The sequence below is a fragment of the Peromyscus eremicus genome, chromosome 5, assembly GCF_949786415.1.
Source record: "Peromyscus eremicus chromosome 5, PerEre_H2_v1, whole genome shotgun sequence".
Taxonomy (NCBI): Eukaryota; Metazoa; Chordata; class Mammalia; order Rodentia; family Cricetidae; genus Peromyscus; species Peromyscus eremicus.
In genome coordinates this window covers 50,375,337-50,395,161 of record NC_081420.1, presented here as the reverse complement: position 1 = coordinate 50,395,161, position 19,825 = coordinate 50,375,337, and the positions used below count along the sequence as shown (strand labels likewise).

The window sequence follows — 19,825 nt, the reverse complement described above, 5'->3', positions numbered from 1 at the left end:
TTTTTAACTGTAAAATCCAAGCAGTTAAAATAGATGTCAATTGACCAAGGGCTCCATGTAAAATTCTGATTAAAAATTAAGGACTTGCTCTCTCAAATAGTTATTTTCAGATGCAGTTTGGAGACAGAAAAATACTAAGCAGATAAATCCAGAAGAGACAAAAATAAAACTTAAAAAAAAACAAACCCAATAGCTTTCAAGTTGAGAAAGCTTCCCCATAATTAGCCTTCATTAAGGGACTGTTTCTGTTTCTTTCTGAGAACTTGGGCATAGCTACTAACTGAGAAAATCGTATTTACTATCCCACTGCAGCATCACTGCTATGACTGCCTGGAGCATGCGACTCTGGATGCCGTAGTGCTGCTCATCTCCTGACAGCATGTGTGCTTCTCATAGAATCATACCTTCCATTGTGGACGGCAGAACACACCCTGCAGAAATCTGAAGGCTAGCATGCAGAGCAGCTTTCCAGAAGGTAGAATTTCAGTCCAAATGAACTTAGCCATTTGAGAGACGGCTAAGATCCAAGACAAAGGTTTCCCTCCCTCCTAAGACAGCAAGACTTTAGCACTGCAGTTCATGCCAAGTATTTTCAAGCATGTTTCTCCTGCTATAAACACTAAAATAAAGATTTAAGTATCCCCACTCACTACTCTTGAACCTGAGCCAAGTTGTGTCTCCATAATATGAGCTGCTATGGCAACGGAAAGAAAATGAACCAATTATCTATGCTTGTTCTTAGATTACTAGCTGTCATTAACAAAGAAACTGGAACTAACCTGAACTTTATTTATGGAATGTTCTGATTATCAGTTCTCTAATCATCTTTTCTTTCCAACTACTACTTTTTCAAGTGAGCATGGTCTCACATTCCTATCTTATGTACTTTTCTCTCTCTCTTTCTTTTTTTTTTTTTGCAGATTTATAAAGGTGTTCCAGGAGAAGTGAATCAGTACAGAAACCCAGAAGGTTCATGGAACTTGGAGAGCTTGAGAACAACCAACTGTATGTTTGGTGCTCCTCAGTTTGCATTCAAATCAATTGATCATATCTCCGTGACCTTGAGCAACAGGAGCCACCATTCAAGGCCTGCTATCTTATTATGAAACTATACTACAAGACACTGCTGTGAGGGATACATGAAGTATATAATTTGCCTACTATGGAAAATGCTCACTTACTAACGCCTTAAAAAATAATGGCAATATAAAAAGGTGCTGCTATAGGGCCATATTTATTTTAACTTTCCTTTTATTTATTCTATGTGTCTTTCACATCATGCATCTTGATCCCATTCATTTCCCCATCCCTTTGCATCTGCCCTCAGCCCCTGCAACTCCCCCACCCCCAATAAAACAAAACTTACAAGCAAAGAAAAAAATTCTCATCCTGGAAGCTGCAGTGTGACACAGTGAGTCACACAGTAAACCCCTTTGTCCATATACCTTTATAATTGAAAGTATTCATTGCAAAAAGAGTCATTGGTCTGGTTTGAGGCCTCTGGCTTCTACTACACTATCGATACTGTGCCCTCACTGGGACTCTCTTTGGATATCCTATTGTTGACCTGCGTTGTGAAGATCCTGCAGTTTTGGATCTGTGCTCCAGTAGATCATAGATGGGGTTAGATATTGGGGTGGGCCAATTCACAACCCTGGTTCTGGGCCTGAGTAGCTGTACGGTTGATCAGCCCTCTAGTTCTTCCCTATCCTCACCACCAGGGTGAGCTCTCCAGCACTGCTTGCTAATTCACCCCTTGCAGCAATGAATGAGGGGCGTGGCCAGTTCTCCTCGGGAGCCCTCAGCGTAGGCTCTCCCACACCATCAGGGCCAGCTTCACTGTGTTGCCCAGGTGAGGTACAGGGGCTAAAACTCTGGAGGACTGCAGCTGGTAAGGGGCAGGGACAGCCCTCCCGCTCCCATGACCCCAGGGCCAGCTCCTCTTCCTGTCCCAGATGTTGACGGGCAGAGATTGGGGGGAGAAGGCATCTCTCCTTGGCCCATGCCACCAAATGTCAGATGAGTAATGAGGGCAGCCTCCCCTGCTCACAACATCTGGGCTGGGTCATCCACACCTTGGACAACAGGCCCAGCGCTGCTGTGCTGCATAGGCCAAATTTATAAGGAAAGCCAGCTTCCCAAAAACTGTTTACAAGGGAGACTTTTAAAGTAACTTAATGTGCAAGGTAAAATGACTGAGCCCAGTTAGGGTCATCCTGATTTTAAAAAATGGTTCAAAACCCGTAATGACAATATTATGTTACAGACTCTCAACAGATACTCATTTTAAAATCTGCATAGATCTTTCATGTTCACATTATAAGTGCTAAAACTAGGAAAAAAGATCCTCCTTCTTCCCCCTGTCCCCCAGACAGGGTTTCTCTGTGTAGCCTTGACTGTTTTGGAACTCCCCTCTGTAGATCAGGCTGGCCTCGAACTCACAGAGATTCACCTACCTCTGCCTCCCGAGTGTTGGGATTAAAGGCGTACACCACCACCCAGCAAGATCCTCCATATTTTACGCTATATTTTAAATTTACTTAACAGACCAAAGTGGTTGAGGAAAGTACTAAAAACTTTCAATGAGTCTACCTTTCTTTACCTGCTCAGATAGTATCTGGGGAAACTTGTGCTTGGTGTTTATTCCAGCTCTGCTTTTCAACAGAGGAGTGTTACCAGTCAGAAGAAAGTAGCTTTTAGAAACCACAAATGATTCGTGTAGTGTATCTCGAGGTTACAAACTAGCATAGATAAGACATCTACAAGACCTCATAAGAATCCCAACTCAAACACAATGTATCTCAACTGGTCTTCACTGTAGCACTTTGGACTTACTTTTCCTTTACATTTTATTTCACTGGCTTGGTAACTGTTACTCTAAATTCTCAAGCAGGAATCTTTTTATTTTATTCACCTTAGAATCTAGCAAGTATCTGACACATAGCAAAGTTTCAATAAACAATAATGTATTAATAAATATAACAAAATTATACATATTTTATACAAAATACAATATAACATTTCAATGCAGTCTTAAGTGATGCTTAACTATGGACTAAGTTATTAAAGTATGCATTAAAACAAAACTAATTTGCTTCTAAAATATTGTTTATAAAAAAATTAGACAAGTTGTCAGCAACACACACTTTCTAATTCACCTGTGGCCTGTCCATAAATCAATCCTTCCCATATCTGAGGAATAAACAGATACTAGTCTATCATTCACTCATTCATTTATATGGTTTCTCTGTGTAGCCCTGGCTGTCCTGGAACACTCTCTGTAGACCAGGCTAGCCTCAAACTCAGAGATCTACCTGTCTTTGACTTTCAAGTTCTGGGGTTAAAGATGTGGGCCACCATGTCTGGCTTACTGGTTGGTGTAACTTTTAAATGTCTAAAAACTCTGACCTAACAGTATTCACTACTGTCTACTTTTCTTTCCTTTTTTTTTTTTTTTTCTTTTTTAAGTTTTACACAGAGTCAGCAAATAAATCACTTAAGCACTTGGACATAAGGGATTTCTACTCCTCTTATCAAACGCACCCCGAGGTCTTACCCTGCATTTCACTGTGAAAATATTGTTCCAAACACTAACTTCCCTTTAAAGAACGTGACTTAAAAATCAGAAAACTATTCTCAAATAGAAGGCATCATCAAAAAATGGAAGATTAAGTATCTGACTAACCTATTATTAATAGTCCAACTGTTAAGTAGCTAATTCTAACAATTAGTTTATCTACTCAAATAATGGACTGGGCAAGCATTTTTAAATGCTCAAATGTATGTTTTACTTTACAGATTATTGCTTTGTATTTACAAAGCAGTAATTTTGATTCTGATTCTTATAGAACGTTTTCACAGTGGAAACTAACTAGAATTTTCTAAGTGGAAAAAAGTCAATAGCAGCAGGCGCATTTCTATTTCTCCCTCCCTCCCTCTGCTTACAACTTCAAATGGTGCCCATTTCATGCACATGTTTAGAGTTAGACTATTCAGAAAGACTGCTCTTCGAGGAATTTCTATAACATGCTCTCTTTTCTGCAGCTTCCATTCCTGTCACTCAGCCATCATCCCAGGAGTTCCTGACCTTTAATGTTCCAGATCACATCTTTCTCAAAACACCTGGACTGCCACTTCCCCTGCAAGTGGTTCCAGTGCACAGACATGAATGCTAGGATGGGGAGCACACTGCTACAAGGAACTCAACTTCGCACAACTAAAAGACTGCTATACTTTTAGGATGACAATCTATCATTTTTTAAAGTGGGCCAGTGTAGGTGAATAGCTGCACAGGGGTGGAGACACAGCAGACAATGTTTTACTCTCCTGCTACTCACTTCTGTGATTACACTGCAGTTCCCAAACATTTCAATAGAGAACCACAGGAAGCCACAGGTCCCTAGAACCCCAGGCACCACAGCATAACCGAGCTACACTTCTTGGGACAATATGAGAACAGGCACTACAAGCAGCTCGCCATGTGGGAATAAAACCAGTTACCCTTCATCTCTTGTCCACTATTAGGACAACAGTTAGGAAAACTGAGGGTGAGGAATGGAATCTATTTCCAGAAGGAACTAATGAACGGACAACAGTGGTTGCTCTCTGCAGGTCTGCTCTGTACACAATATAAAACACACAACCTGAAATGTTATAGATAGGGTAATGTAGGTGAGGACAGTATCAAATTAGAGCCAACAGTTAAAAGTAACTCTCAGATAGTGTATTTCAGCTATTTACTATTTGTCAGGGATGATAAATACCAGGGATTAGGAAGTGATGAATTAAAAAAACAAAAAACATCGTTAAAATTGCTTCAGGGAGCTAGGTATAGTAATATATACACATATACAGATAGATAGATAAATAGATAGATAGATAGACAGACAGACAGACATCATCCCTCCTTCTATTCTTTATATGATTTGTAAACAAAACCAAGGGGCAGGGGGACAACAGCAGGAAGGGTAACTGAGAGAAGCAAAGTAGCAATATATCAAAATGCAAACTAGAAAGCTGTGAGCCAGCGAGATGGCTCTATCCGTAAAGTCACTTGCCACAAAAGCCTATTGATTCTAGTTCGCTCCCCAGGATTCCTTCAAGTTGTCTTCCGACTTCCACACTCATGTCACAGCATGCACTCCCATACACACTATGCATACACACACATAATAACAATACATCTAGAAAGTTTTTACACATAATTTCCACCACTGAAAACAAAAGTTCAAAACAATGAGGAGTGGGGTCTCAGATTTCATTTGACCCATGCTCTGAGCTAATGGGCTTTCTAAGCCAGGCCTATGATACTTGACCTGTGCCAAAATGACCACTTCTGGGAAGTAGCCAGCATATAGGCACCTTTTACAAACTATACATGGGTATATAATCTGCAGTCTTTCTTGTATCCGAATCAACAAAACTGATCAAATACATTTTAAAGGAACAGGAAACAGCATCTTTCTTCCATGTTAGATAACTCAGAGCTAGACTTCAACTAGCAACACAAGACGCCAAGATGAGAGTATTGGTTGTGGCTCTCCACACATCCTACATCAAGAAGGAAACCATGCACTGTAAGGACCTCCACTGTGCAAACCTGTGCTCACTTTTCTCATGTGAGCCTGGCACTGCTTCAGAAATGGCCTAACATTCACAGGAACTGTGAGGCTGGCTCAGTTACTCCGTTCTTCCTAGCCTAACCTGCCAAAAGTTAAGTAATTTGCCAAGAGCCTACTAAATGACCCAAGTGAGACTCAAACCCAAGTCACTGGGCCTCAAGGTCTGTGGTCTTAAATCAAAACAACAAAATTAATCACCCTGAAAAATAGTAATGTTAAATTGAGTTGACGGTTTGCAAGCAGTGAAAGAATAAGGTTCACTGCTCTTTGATAGCTTTTTTTTTCATAACACATTCTCTTTGCTTAGATTTAATGATGTATTTTTTTTAAAAAAGTCAGTCAATGGAAGGCTAAAGAGGGTAATAAAAATCTTCCAGCAGCTGGTTAGGGTTTTAAGCAACCACTGTCCTAACAGCATGTGATAGTTCTGTTACAAATGTCAAAAATCTTTACTCCAATTAGCATCTCAATTAAGTTATGCCGGGATATGAATGCCTCTATTATTTGCTATCAGAACCGTCCTAAAGGGAAATGGAAAGAGGGTTACAAAAGGGTGAAGGTTCAAATAAATCTATGCCATTCAAAGAAACATGCAAATAGACATCCACCAGAGCACCAACTTTAGGATATCTGAAGAACAGTTACGAAGAACTAGAGCACAGTTCTAACACTTTAAATCCACTTTTCTTTATAAAGAAAGCACTCATGTGTATATTTGTTTAAATGCCTTGCAATTGCTAACGCAAAAATCAAACTGTCCACTTTGGAGAATAGAAGAGTTGCTGATTTCACATGAACAATCTCTATGGGGAAAGATAGTGTATAAACTACAGCAATTCTCTTAATCCGAGTTCAACAAGAAAAATTTGATTTGATCATAATCACTTTTCATGTCCTCTGATCTTTGATTCTCTGTCCTTTTATCTTATAGCGTTAGCTGAAATACTGACTTCAATGTAACCGAAGTACTTATTACAATGTAACAAAGACCAGGAAAGTAATGTGCCTGGACATAAATTCACATTGCTTCTAGCCCAGCAGTTCTCAACCTGTGGGCGCCAGAGGATCCTTTCACAGAGGGCGCATATCAGATATTACATTATGGTTCATAAGAGTAGCAAAATTACAGTTATGAAGTAGCAACGAAATAATTTTATGGTTGGGGGTCACCACATAGGAACTGTATTAAAAGAGTTGCAGCATTAGGAAGGTTGAGAACTGAACACATTAGAGATTGTAAAAAGTACAAAGACCATCTTACCTACCAAAAATCACTCAAACTTTTAGAGTACAACCAGACACTCTCTAATTTCTAGCCATCAATTGTAATCAATGACAACCGTCCCATCATTTGAGGTTTGTATCCCACAATAATCAAGCTAAAGAGTATTCCATTTCTCGTTTTCTTTTTAAAAAGCATTTACTTTCTGCGTCTCCCAGTGACTATTTTTAATGCTTTTGCCGGCACATAACACAATGAACTGTAGGAAACTTAACTCCCAGGTGAAGCAGAGAGAGGACGTGAGTGAGACAGACTCACAAAAACCCCTCAAACTGCCTACTGCTTTGGGGGTGACTTCCCCTGACTGCACCACCTGGCCACTTCTTTCAGGCTCAAAAACATAACGATGCCAGTCATTATGTACACACCAAACGAAACCAGCAATTGAATCCATACCACAAAAGACACTGGGTACGGTGTATAACTCCTACTAACATGAGTCCTGTGTAAATACTACGTGACACTAGTTACTGTGCATACAGCTCTACAGGAAACCAGGTAGTGTGTGTTTACACAGTATAAGGCACTGGTCATGCAAAGCTTATTAACAACACCAGATACTCTGACATTTTATGACACTGGACACCCTGTACAAAGACACTGCACACACAACTGCACACAATGCTAGATACTATGTGCACATCTTTCTTATCCCTCCCGGGATCGAGCGCACAGTTCAGCTGTGCAGCGGCACAGTCTGGTGTGTATACAGATTAGAGGACACTTGGGTGCATACTGCCTGTGACAAACCACATAGGACAGTCAGTACCACGGACACACGGCAAACACTAAGTACCACAGACACCAACGACAGACAAAGTCCCATGGACACACCGCCAAGCACTCTCGGCTCGGCCCGGGAAAAAGGCATGAGGGGAGACAGCCCAAGTGAAAGTTCGGGCCACAGCCCCACAGGCAGCGTCCCCATCAGCTTTTCTCCCCAGCTCTGCGTGGGCACAAGGCGGCTGATCCGGCAGGACGGCCGGGAGGACCTGTTGAGGCAGCTGAAGCCTCGCAACCCGCTCGCCCGCAGCCCCCGGGAGACCGACGGCCACTGGTCTCGGGTCTCGGGAACCGCCGCTTTCATCGCTCCCCTCCGCCCGCCACACGTTACACGCAAAGGGCCCTCGGGCCTGGCCAGGCAGGAGGCGCGGGCACCCGGCGGGAGGAGCTCACAAGACTCCGCGGCTTCGCGGCGCCAGTAGGCCGCGCGCGGTTCTCCGCGGCCTCCACCCGGGCCTGCTCCTCACGGCTGCCTGAGGCAAGAGGCACCGGACCGAGGGAAAGCGCCCAGCCCGCAGGCCTCACCGGCCTGGGGCAATCCCCGAGGCCACCATCAGCCGCCGCCCGCCCGAGAGGCCGCGGTCCGGGCAGCCGCTCAGCGCAGGCCGCGCCACCGCCACGGACGCCTCCGCCCGCCCCGCCGCCCAGCCGCCCCGCCGCCGCCGCCGAGCTTTCCCCACCATTATGCTCCGCTCCGCCGCCGCCGCCGCCGCCGCCGCCGCGCCCGGCCCTCCCTCCGGAGCCGCCTCCTTCCCGCCGCCCGGCGCCTCTCGGGCCTCAGCCGGCGACGGGCGCGGGGGGCGGGGGGGACGCAGGCCGCCGCCTCCTCCTCCCCGCCATCTCCTCCCTCCTCCCCGGCTCCCCCCGCTGGCTCGGCGCGGAGGGTTCGGGGCTCGAGGGGCGCCATGTTGGCGGCGGCTTTCACCACAGAAAATGCCTCAGCGCGCGCCGGGGCGAAGCCTGGTGAGGCGGCCGGGGCGTCGCGCGCCGGCTGGAGGCCCGGACCGCCGCGCGCACTCGCTTGTTCGCTCGCTCGCTCGCTCGCTCTCTCGCTCACTCACCGCGTCTCCTCAGCCCGACGGCGGCGCGGGGCCTGCGGGGCTGCAGAGGACGCCCGTGGGGGAAAGTTGACGGCCCCCACTAAGCGGTGGTTCCCATGGTGCGGGCGCGGCGGCCGGCCGGGCTCGCAGCCTCCTCGGAGTTCATTGTGTGCGCTCGAGTGTTTCCCCGCGCGGGGCCGGGCCGGGCGAGCGGGGCCTGGGCCGAGCCGCGCACGGGGGGCTCTAGCGGCGGGCGCGGGACTTGCGCGGCCCGCGCTGCCTCCCCGCCCCGAGGCCGGGGGAGCCCGCCGCACCCGCTCCTACCTTCCCTCGACCTGTCTTCGGCGCCTCTCTGCGAAATCGGTTTCAGCATATTCTAAGGGGTCCACACACGAACTCCATATCAACACACACGTGCAAGCTACGTACGTGCAGGCGCGCTGGAGCCCAGCACCGAGACACGAGGGTAGCATTGTTAGGATCGGGCCAAGCCCGGTGGGCTGCGATGCGGCTCGCGGGGTGGACCCGCTCCACACGAGGCTTGGTTCCTAAGGGCTCCGTGTTGGACCAGCACTCGCCCGTGTACTGACTCGAGTAGGTAAGATAGTCTCCCTCTTTTTCCAACCCTGTGCTCAAAAAAAAAAAGAGTTGCAAGACACCCAAGTTCCCCCGTCCCGTAGATGCACAAATGGACCATTTAGAAAGAATGGACCACCCTTTACCACCCTGGCTAGAACATTACAGATCGCTGTGAGAAGCAGGTTATCTTTTTTAGTGAGTAATTCTAGATCTAATCAGAAGAGATCCCTTAAGCTATATGGCTTTAAAAAGTCTTGGGGGTAAAAGTCGCAGAGATAAAAGCACATACAGATGTCATACATTGTCCTAATAACCTTTGCCTGCTAGGAGTTTAAAAGGGAAACCCTACTCGCCAAAATTGCTTGCCCCTATTCTCATCGGATATATGTGCCTGAAAAATCATTGGAGACGCCTCTAGAAACCTGGGGTTCTTAAGCAAATTATCCACCTGTTTACAGAGCTACGAACTGAGAGAATGGCATTGAGTTGGCCTTTGAAGTACACCAGTCAAACATGGTCTTTCAAACCGTTAACAGCCCTGGCACTGATAGCCAAATCTCCGAGAGTAGTGTTTGGGTGTTTTGTTGTTTGTTTTGTTTCTGGCTTTTTTTTTTTTCCACTTCAAAGATCATGAGATATTTCGATTCATTCAAATAACAAAATAAGGCATGACTGGGCAGCAAGATTGCTCATCAGATAAAGGTGCTCACCACCCGACAATCCAAGTTCAATCCCCAGGACCTGTACATATGGTGGAATGAGATTAAAACTAGATAGAGGGAAATCATGCCATATCTGATTGGAATGCTGGGCTGGGAACCACCTGTTTAAGTGAATCACCTTTTTAAAAGGTCATATTTCAGCTATAGAGGAAAGCCTACTTCTATATTTTTTTTATGTATTTTATAGAGGCCACTCAAGCATGTCTCTCTCTCTCTCTCTCTCTCTCTCTCTCTCTCTCTCTCTCTCTCTCTCTCTCTCTCTCTCTCTCTCTCTGTGTGTGTGTGTGTGTGTGTGTGTGTGTGTGTGTGTGTGTGTTTGAATCATACCTTTTAGGAAAGAAAAGGACTGTATAATCCCCCCCCCACCTTGCACCCCAGTTATACCGAATAGAAATCACTTCTTTTTTTGTGTACACTTCTCTTAGATAACCTGTCCCTAAGATTTCCTATTCCTTTGCTCTGGTTTCCCAGCCTAACAGCATCATTAACTGCATTTGTCCTTCAGCTGGGCAAGTATATGAGAGTGGGTCAGAAGGCCAGTGGCTAGAGGTTAGGAGAAGGTCTGGAAGACCAAAATAATATAGTTGTTTCCATGCAGCCTGTGACATACTCTGGATTTATGTACTGGGTTGTGAAAAAAAGGCAAAAGGTTGAGATTCTGAGGGAAGAAACTGGGGACAGGAGGAATGGTGGGCTTGAGGGATAATTTGCATCCCTCCAGATGTGTTTCACAGACTGTAGGAACACAGCCCTTCCTTGGCCCCAACCAATAAACTCTATGCCTCATAATATCTATTCAGCAGATTGCTTTTTTCACATTCTACTTAGAGAAAAGTCATAGACATACAGTAAGCAGCAATTCAAGCAATTAAAAGTGAAAATTTTGTCCTTTGAGGAATTACATTCTTACCTTATATAATACTCTTTTTTTTTTTTACAAAGTCCAAATGACTTATGTCATATAAAAACTGAAATATTTTCCAAAGCTAGGAAAAACATACAGATGAATATTTGTGAGATTTTGAGTGGAGAAAAACTATCCAAAATTCTCCAGGAATGGGTTGGGGTGTGTGTGTGTGAAAGAAAGTCACACCCACTCTGGTAGACTAATAAATTTGATTCTATAAAAGTGTATAAAATCATGTCCAAAAAGTGTGGTCTCTAAAATATGTCCATGAGAAGTTCTTTCTTATGTACTTTCTCCTGGTTTCTCTCATAGTAATTAAAGCTGTGTCTGTGTGTGTGTGTGTGTGTGTGTGTGTGTGTGTGTGTGTGTGTGTGTTGGAACCCCAGAAGAGTCATACTCACTGCCATCGACAGTAGAAGCCTCTTGTGACCTCCTGAGAGTTCCTGGCTTGCTAACTGCTGACTGTTGTAATAGTTCAGGCCCCTGCCACTGAAATACAGTGTTTTCTGTTTTGCTTTTACTTTTATTCTTGGTTTTAAATCTGTTTTGTATTAAGGATGAATGACATAAAAACTGAGATATCCCTCCTCCAAAAGCATAGACTGAGGGCATAGTGTAGCACTATCTGTGTAAAGCCCCAGGAACACAGAAGAAAAAAAAAAAGCATGTTGCAGAGAAATAAGTGAACAGAAAGCATCAGGTTGTGGTCAGGTTACTAATGTAAAACGTCATTCTCTGCAACGAAACTTTCCTGAAGCTCAATCTAAAGAGATCTTCCCTGGATCTTTCTCCAAACCACAAGCTAATTTATCATGCTACAGTTACACACATCTAGGTACACAGTACCCATTAAATGAAAAATGCTGCAGGGAAAGTTGCTAGTCTCATTTGAAAGCAAAATGCTGTTAAGATATAGTTTTAATAACATAATGCCAGTGGCTCTGTCATTTAGGTATTACACTTTTTTTTCTTTGGTGTGTGTAGGTGTGTGGTGCATGCATGTGTGTGGGAAGGTATACAAGCACATGCTGGGCAGAGATTGACTTCAGAATATCTTACTCAATTGCTTCTCCACCATGTGTTTTGAGACAGGGTCTCTCAATGAACCTGGAGTTCACTTTCAGCTAGGTAGGCTGACCATTAGCCCCTGGGACCCATGTCTCTGCCCACTCTCCCAACCCCCAGTACTGGGCATAGAGACATGCTGCTATGTTCAGCTGTTACCTGGGTGCTGGGGAGCTGAACTCAGGGCCTCATTGCTTGCACAGAGAATACTTCACCCACTGAGCCGTCTTCCCTGCCTGTAGTTTTTCTTAATGTATAGTAATTAAAATTCCATGGCAAAAGGATTACGTGATGTTTAGGTATACTGTGACTATTATTTGTACAATAGTAGCTAGGGATAGTAAATGAACTAAGGATTGTTAAATACACAACACCAGGCAAGCTCTGCCCTATCCCATCCTAGAGTCAAGGAGACAGGATACTTGAGGACACAGGCTGCTCCCTGAATGTCCCAGGTGTATTTCCAACTCCTGTGGTTCCCTTCCTAACAGCCAGGTTTAGAGCAGATTTCCGATCCCCTAACTCCAGGCTAATTGCTACGGGAGAAGAGCTCCAACCGTTCCAGCCCTCGTGCACACCTTTAGGGAGGCCTGTTAAAACTCCGCTCTCAGCAGGCAGCACCTTGGACTAGTTAAGTAACTTTTGGCAAGTAGCAACTTCTCCCCATGTCAGCGCCCTCTGTAATTGAAGGAGGGTTACTAATTGCATGTTATGTTCCCATTAGCACAGACTCTTATGAACTTCAGAGTTCCGGAATCATTGGTCCTCCAACTCCTACTGTCTGATTGGTGGTGGTGGTGGTGGTGTGTAAGTGGATGGGGGTATTTGGTCACATGCATGCACAAAGGTACATGTAGAAACCAGCACTCAGTCTTGGGTGCCATTCTTCAGGCCACTTGGTTTGCTGAGATAATGTCTCTTACTAGCCTGGAACTCAACAAGTAGGCTAAGCTGGCTGGCCAGCGAGCCCCAGGCATCTGAGAACTGTGATTGCAAGCATTTGCCACCACACTCATTTTTTAAAATGTTGGTTCTGGGGACCAAACTCGTGTCCTCCTGCTTATATGGCAAAGACTTTACCAACTGAGCAGTCTCTCCAGCCATCTGCTCTCTTCCGCTAGACTCTTCTAAGGTCCTTTGTAAAATGCTCTTCGCTGGGACAGTCACACGTGTTCTGGGCGTCTTAGTTCTCTTTCTCCTTGGCTGCCTTCTGTCTCTCTCCCTGCTTCTGTTTTGTTGGGGGAGTTGAAAACTCCCATCATATGTGATACTTCTCAGCCTCTGTACCAGTGCTGTGGGGCTGGCCATTCTGTGTTGTCGAGCCTGTCACCCCGTGTGAAAGTAGGTGCTCCTGGAGAGACTCAGTCTTGGTTTCCAACTCCTTGTTCTCTTCCTGTCCAACAGCCAGGACAAGAACAGATTTCATGTGGATGTCACTGCCACATGTCAGGAAGTTCTTGTCTTCGTGTAAACGTTTTCACAGAGGAAGACGGGCTTCAGAGGTTTCTCAAGGCAAAAAAAAAAAAAAAAAAGGCAGCGTGCCTTTACTCTAGGTGTCCAAACTGTTGAATCGCCAACGTCTCTCACAGATCCTCCCTACGGAGAGCCCCTGCCGGGGCTTGGCTTTGACTCAGGTCATGAAGTGAATGACCTGCAAGCAAGAGGATTTGCAGTTAGACTCCTAGAATCCACAAATCCTCTGGAGTGGTGGTGTGCCTTTGTAATTCTGTACCGAGGAGACAAAGACAAGAAGACCCCCAGAGCTCACCAGCCAGCCAGTCTACCCGATCACTGAGCTGGGTTCAGTGAGAGAGCCTGCGTGAAAAGACAAATCAAATGGAGAGTGAGAGAGGAGGTTGCTTCAATGTCTGGTCTCCACGTGCACATGCACAAATCCACACACCACACACAGGGGCACACACACACTCACACACACACACACACACACACACACACACACACACACACACACTCAAGCACAAAAAAGAGAGAAAGAAAGGAAGGAAGGGAGGAAGGAAGGAAGGAAGGAGCCTGAAGCCTGGCGGCGGTGGTGGCACATGCCTTTAATCCCAGCACTCGGAAGGTAGAGCCGGGCGGATCTCTGGGAGTTCAAGGCCAGCCTGGGCTACAAAGTGAGATCCAAGACAGGCACCAAAACTACACAGAGAAACCCTGTCTCAAAAAAACCAAAAAGACAAAAAAAAAAAAAAAAAAAAAGGAAAGAAAGGAGCCTGAAAGTTTGCCAGTCAATCCTTGTTCTTAGAGCTCTGTTCTCAGAAAATAGGGCACTGCCTGTGCTCTTTGGATGATTCTTGGACATTATGTTAGAGAGGAGTCTTGGCTTTGCATCTTCTAGGATGATCTTTCCACAAGGAGAGACTGGTTTTCATACCTGACCCAGCTAGGTCACAGGTGATTACCTGGAAGACAGGTCAGCCCTGCCTTACTGGGCACATCTTTGTGCAATGCATTACTGAGCACGTCTTCCTGCAACTTTCTAGCATGGGCTACCTCCCTTCAACTCCTGAGCCCACATTCCTATGACATTAGGCTCTATTTAAGGCACACCTATCTTTTCCCCATGTTTTTATCGTGCAGTCTATTTTGTGTTCTCTTCTATACTTCCTTTGACTTCTTTTCAGGATGTTGTTTCAAGTTTGAGGAGGAGAAAAGTGGGCAGTCTGGCTGTTCCATTATGAAGGACTGTTTGTAGTGAATGGACATTAAAATAAAAGATACCCAAGCTGGGGAGATGGCTGAATGGTTAAGAGTGTGTACTGCTGTTCCAGAGGACCCAAGTTCAGTTCCCAGCAGTCCTGTAGGGTGACTCCCAGCTGCCCGTTCCTCATCTTCCAGGGGGATTTGATACCCTCCTCTGGACTCTGGGGACACACACATTCACATTAAAGAGAAAGGAGGGAGGGAAGGAAGGAAGGAAGGACACATGTACTTAACCAATATTGCTATCTGACCACAAGGATTCCTTGTGAATGTAACATTTTTACAGAAATCGGTTATATAGCAAGCTAGAGAGCATTCTCTACTATCATTGTCTGTGGTAGCAAAGGAGAATATGTGCCTTTAAAACCCACTACAGGGGGCTGGAGAGATAGCTCAATGGTTAAGCACTGGCTACTCTTCCAGATGACCTGGGGTCCAATCACAGCACCCACACAGTGGCTCACAGCTGTCTGTAATTCCAGTTCCAGGGGATCTGATACCCTCTTCTGAATCTCTCCGGAACAAGGCATACACATTGTGCAACAGACATACATGCATACAAAACACTCATACACATAAACAAAATCCAACCCAGTATAGTGCACTGTGGCTATAGCTCAGTAATAGAGTGCTTGCCTAATATGCACAAGGCTATAGGTTTAAATCCCAAGAAGAACAACAAAACTACACACTATTGTGGTTATTGTTGCTGTATTTAAGGTTTCATTTTTTATTCTCTTCCTTAAGCTTAGTGGTAGTTGAGATTTAATTTTCTTTAAATGTATATGAGTACTTTGCATGCATGTCTGTGTACCACTTTCATGCCTGATATTCTCAGAGGTCAGAAGAGGGTGTCAGATCCCCTGGAACTGAAGTTACAGATAGTTGTGAACCACCATGGATGCTGGGAATCAAATCTGGGTCCTGTGAGAGAGCAGCAAATCTAGAGTTGAGATTTGGTAACTAACTGATAATTACGATCCCATAGAAATTTGTATTTCAGATGCCATCAGTCAGTGAACTTTCTTTCCATGCCTTTGGAATTATTTCTTGTTTCAAAGGATCCTCTCCTCTTTTAAAAATATTCATAGACTCTGCCTTTCACATATGGATACTTGACAGGAAGTTAGAGCTGATGCTGTCAGTGAACATGGTTTGGATTTGTAATTCCAAAGTATGGGGAGAAAAAAATTTAAAGCCTGAGGGAATAGGGACATTGAAGGTAGCAAACCTAAATAGTTTATTTTTTAAATTATCCTCTAGAAATTACCAAGCATATAATGTACATTTACAGTCCTGCTTTCTCTTTTATGATTTGAAAGAAATTATATGTCTAGATTAATTTCTTAAAACATGAAGAATAAAGTTTACTGGGGGGCTGGAGAGATGGCTCCAGGGGTAAGAGTTCTTGCTGTGCAACCTTGAGGATCTAAGTTCAAATCCCCAGAACCCATGTGAAAAACCATCAGGCATAGCTGTGTGTGTAACTTCAGGAATCTGGAGCAGAGACAGCTGGTCCTGAGAGCTCCTTGGCCAGCCAACCAAGCCCAAACAGTGAGTGTCCAGTGCAGTGATATCCCCACTCTCAAGGCAATGAGTCAGAGAACAGAAGACTCTCCACATCCTCTTCGAATGCTTACATAGGTGCATTCACCTGCACATTCATGTGCATGCTGCACACACTCATACCACATACATATACACAAGCAACACACACAAATAGGAAAAGGAAATTAAAAAAATAAATACCGTCTATGAAACAGCTTAGATCTCCTAGGTGAAATATCAGGAAATAAAAATCTAGAGGAAAAATTAAATGAAAAATCATTGAGCTGGATTATACTTCCTTAAAAAATTATTAGTCTCCCAATATTTCCTAAGATATTTGGCTTTAACTCTCACAGATTGAAAGCTCAGTTCATCTCTGTGTCGTATTGAGATGAAGCCAAAGGTAGAGAGCCCTTTGTTCTTTTTTCTTTCTTTTTTTAATCTAACTGCTCTAAGAATCTCAAACACAGGAAGTTGTGTCTTCAACTACCAAACAGAAAACTTGATGCTTCTGGGCCCGTGTCAGCTGCGGAGCAACCTCAGGCAGTTCAAGTACTTTCTACCCTTCCTTCTGCCTTGGAAAGCCCATGTTAGTTTTACCTACGAGTGTTTTTTAGGGGTTAATTGATTCTTTTATTAAATTTTTGCTAGTTTATCTTATCTCTGTTTGAAAACACACCCAGAATAGAAGTGAAAGTAAAAGTGAAACTCGGTACATTTTTGGTTTTTAAAATTAGTAGTGGTATTTTCATTTTTATTAATTCATAATTTATATGTATATATGTATGTATGTATGTATGTATGTATACATGAAGGGGTGGTATGTGCACATATGTGGGGGCCTCCAAAGCTCAGAAGAAAGCATCAAATCTCATGCAGCTTTTGAGACTTCAAATATGAGTGCTCAGAACTGAACTCTGCAAAAGCAGCAAATGTCCCTAAGTGTTGAACCGTCTCTCCAGCCCCGTTTTTTTTGTTTTACCTTCTTCTATTTTGTATGTATGTGTGTATGCATGTGCTCACATGCCATGGCACCTGTGTGAGGGTCAGAGAAATCTAGGGAATCTGGTCTCTCTACAATGTGGATCCGAGGAATAAAGCTGGTCATGAAGGTTAGTGGCAAGTACCTTTACCTGCTAAGCTATCGCGCTGACTCTCAATTGTAATAGTTAAAGAACCACTGTGCAAAACGTTGATTGAATATGTAGTTTAAAAAACTGAGAGATACTATATAACTTACTTTATACTTCCTAATGTTCTAAATGCTAGTTATCAAAACACTTTAGGAGCTGAGGACGTAGCTAAGTGGCATAGTGCCTCATTAGGATGTGCCAAGCTCCAAGTTCAAGTCTTAACCCTACAAAACAAAACCTCTGCTTATTTCTAATTAGTACTTAGCCAAGGGTTTCCATTATAGAAGCTTAGTTGTCAGGTGTTAAATACAAATTGGAATCCTTTATTAAGTGACATATTATGTTGGCAAGGTGATATGTAAACTTTACATGCTTGTATGTAAAAGCAAAGGTGCCAACAAAATGGTTCATCAGGTAAAGGTGCTTGCCACTCAGCATGATGGTAGAAGGAGAGAATTGATTTGTCTTCGGACATCCTCAAATTTGAAGGGGCATGTGTGTGCATACATACACACACACTTGAGTTATAACTTGTTAACATAGAAAATGTGTGTAACCATTAGGGGGTTATCTTATAAAGGTTATAGTGCCGTGGAAATGAAAAATTAGAATATGCATTATGGAAAATGATTATACCATATAGAAATGACCATACACACATGCTAGAAAAAAAAACAGATGGTAATATAAAATATTTAATAGGTTAACCTCTGGCAAATAAGACCTTATGATTTGCTTTTTCTTCTTTTTTGAACTTGTATTCATTTTATAACTCTATTAGCTTGCCATAACATGAAATATTGGTTTTTAGAAAACTTCTATAACTAAATTATGTTCATTTAGTAATTCAATTTTCCTCAACCATACCCTATAATCCAGGAAAATATATTTCTGATAAAAATTTCTATGAACAGATTCATTCTCTTAAGAGAGGAATAACACTCTGGTTGTAAGAGTCAAGTTGAAGTCATTTGTGTCAGTCAAAGAAACCAATTCTCGGTGTTTTCTCATGGTTCAGCCCAGCGACATCAGTTTTAGATTTTATTCCTGTTCTCCCTCTAGAATGGTGAAACTCGGTCTTAATTTCTCGCTAACTCTTCTTATCTCTACATTGGAACATACCCAAACATGACCCACCAAAGTAAGGGGACAGGCCCAGAGACCTGAAGGTAGGTGTGGGCTAGAGATGAAGCCCACGTTAGAGTGCTGGAGTGCTTGCCTCACATCCACAAAACCCCTGCTTTGATCCTTGCACATCTGTAACCAGCAGTTGGGAAATGAAAGCAGGAGGATCAGAAGTTCAAGGTCATTCTCAGCCACACAGCACAGTGAATTGTAGCCCAGCCATTACAGTGGTAATCTAAGAATATGTTAGGTCTTCAGAAATCCCTCAGAATAGCATTTCATGTAAATTCTGTGAAAATAAAAATAAAACCACCAGGCAGACATCAAATGAGCTTTTCGCCACAGAGCAGAACACCTCAAAGGAAACAGGACACATGCACACGCAGAGGAAGTCTGCCCATGTAAACGTTTGCCATCTGTACCCTTTGACTGCAGGCATCTGGAGCCACCAGATCACTATGCTTCGGCCCCAAAAGTAAGACATGTGTCAAGAGGTTATCCAACCCTGACCTAAGGATATTTCCCTACTTACCGACATTCTTTTCTCTGTCATCTATTTGTCACATACAGCCTTTGTCACATTGGCTCTGTCTTTCTCAGCTCTCAATTAAAGTTCCCTGCAAAGGAATTTTTACTGCTTTGCAACAAGTCAGCACAGCTGACCCCTATGGACCCCCACTGTCCCTGCCTCCTTTGGAACAGTCATCCAGAACTGTCTATGTGTATGCCTTGTGAATTCCAGTCCCAGAGATCCTTGGGTTCTGTTACATTTACAGTTTCCAAGTTTAAATCGACAGGTTTCCCTCAAACAACTTTTAGGGCAATCAAGTTGGCTCAGTGGGTATAGGCACTTACTTCCAAGAAGGATGACCTGGGTTCAGTTCCTGGGATCCACATAGGGAATGGAAAAACCAACTCATTCCTCTGACCTCCACATGCATGCCATGCCATGCCTGTGCTACCCCAATAAATAATAGACAACATCCCAAAGTCAGGGCAATGCTTGATATGGGCAGATACGTTGGTGTTACATGATACAGGTCATGAAGATAAATTCTTTATGTGTTGATGAGGAGTGCATTATGAAAGCTTATTTCTGCTGGACAGTGGTAGTATGCACCTTTAATTCCAGCACTCGGGAGGCAGAGATAGACGGATCTCTGAGTTTGAGGCCAGCCTGGTCTACAGAGCAAGTTTCAGGACAGCCAGGGCTAAATAGAGAAACCCTGTAAAGAAAAAAAAAGAAAGGAAGGAAGGAAGAAAGAGAGAAAGAAAAGAAAAGAAAAAGAAAGCTTTTTT

At 43.9% G+C, this 19,825-nt stretch overlaps 1 protein-coding gene across 8 annotated transcripts in view; it reads right to left on the bottom strand.

Moving 5' to 3' along the window:
* Zmynd11 (zinc finger MYND-type containing 11) overlaps nucleotides 1–9,169 on the bottom strand; it is a 90,962-nt gene extending 81,793 nt beyond the window's left edge. For 2 of the 8 annotated variants that reach the window (XM_059263414.1, XM_059263419.1), the window contains exon 1: nucleotides 8,748–8,914. The gene's annotated coding sequence lies outside the window, so the exon portion shown is untranslated. Of the gene's footprint in view, nucleotides 1–8,366; nucleotides 8,422–8,747; nucleotides 8,915–9,050 lie in introns of those variants that run through there. The other 6 variants (XM_059263416.1, XM_059263421.1, XM_059263420.1 and 3 more) reach the window with 6 other exon arrangements.
* Nucleotides 9,170–19,825: the final 10,656 nt, after the last annotated feature.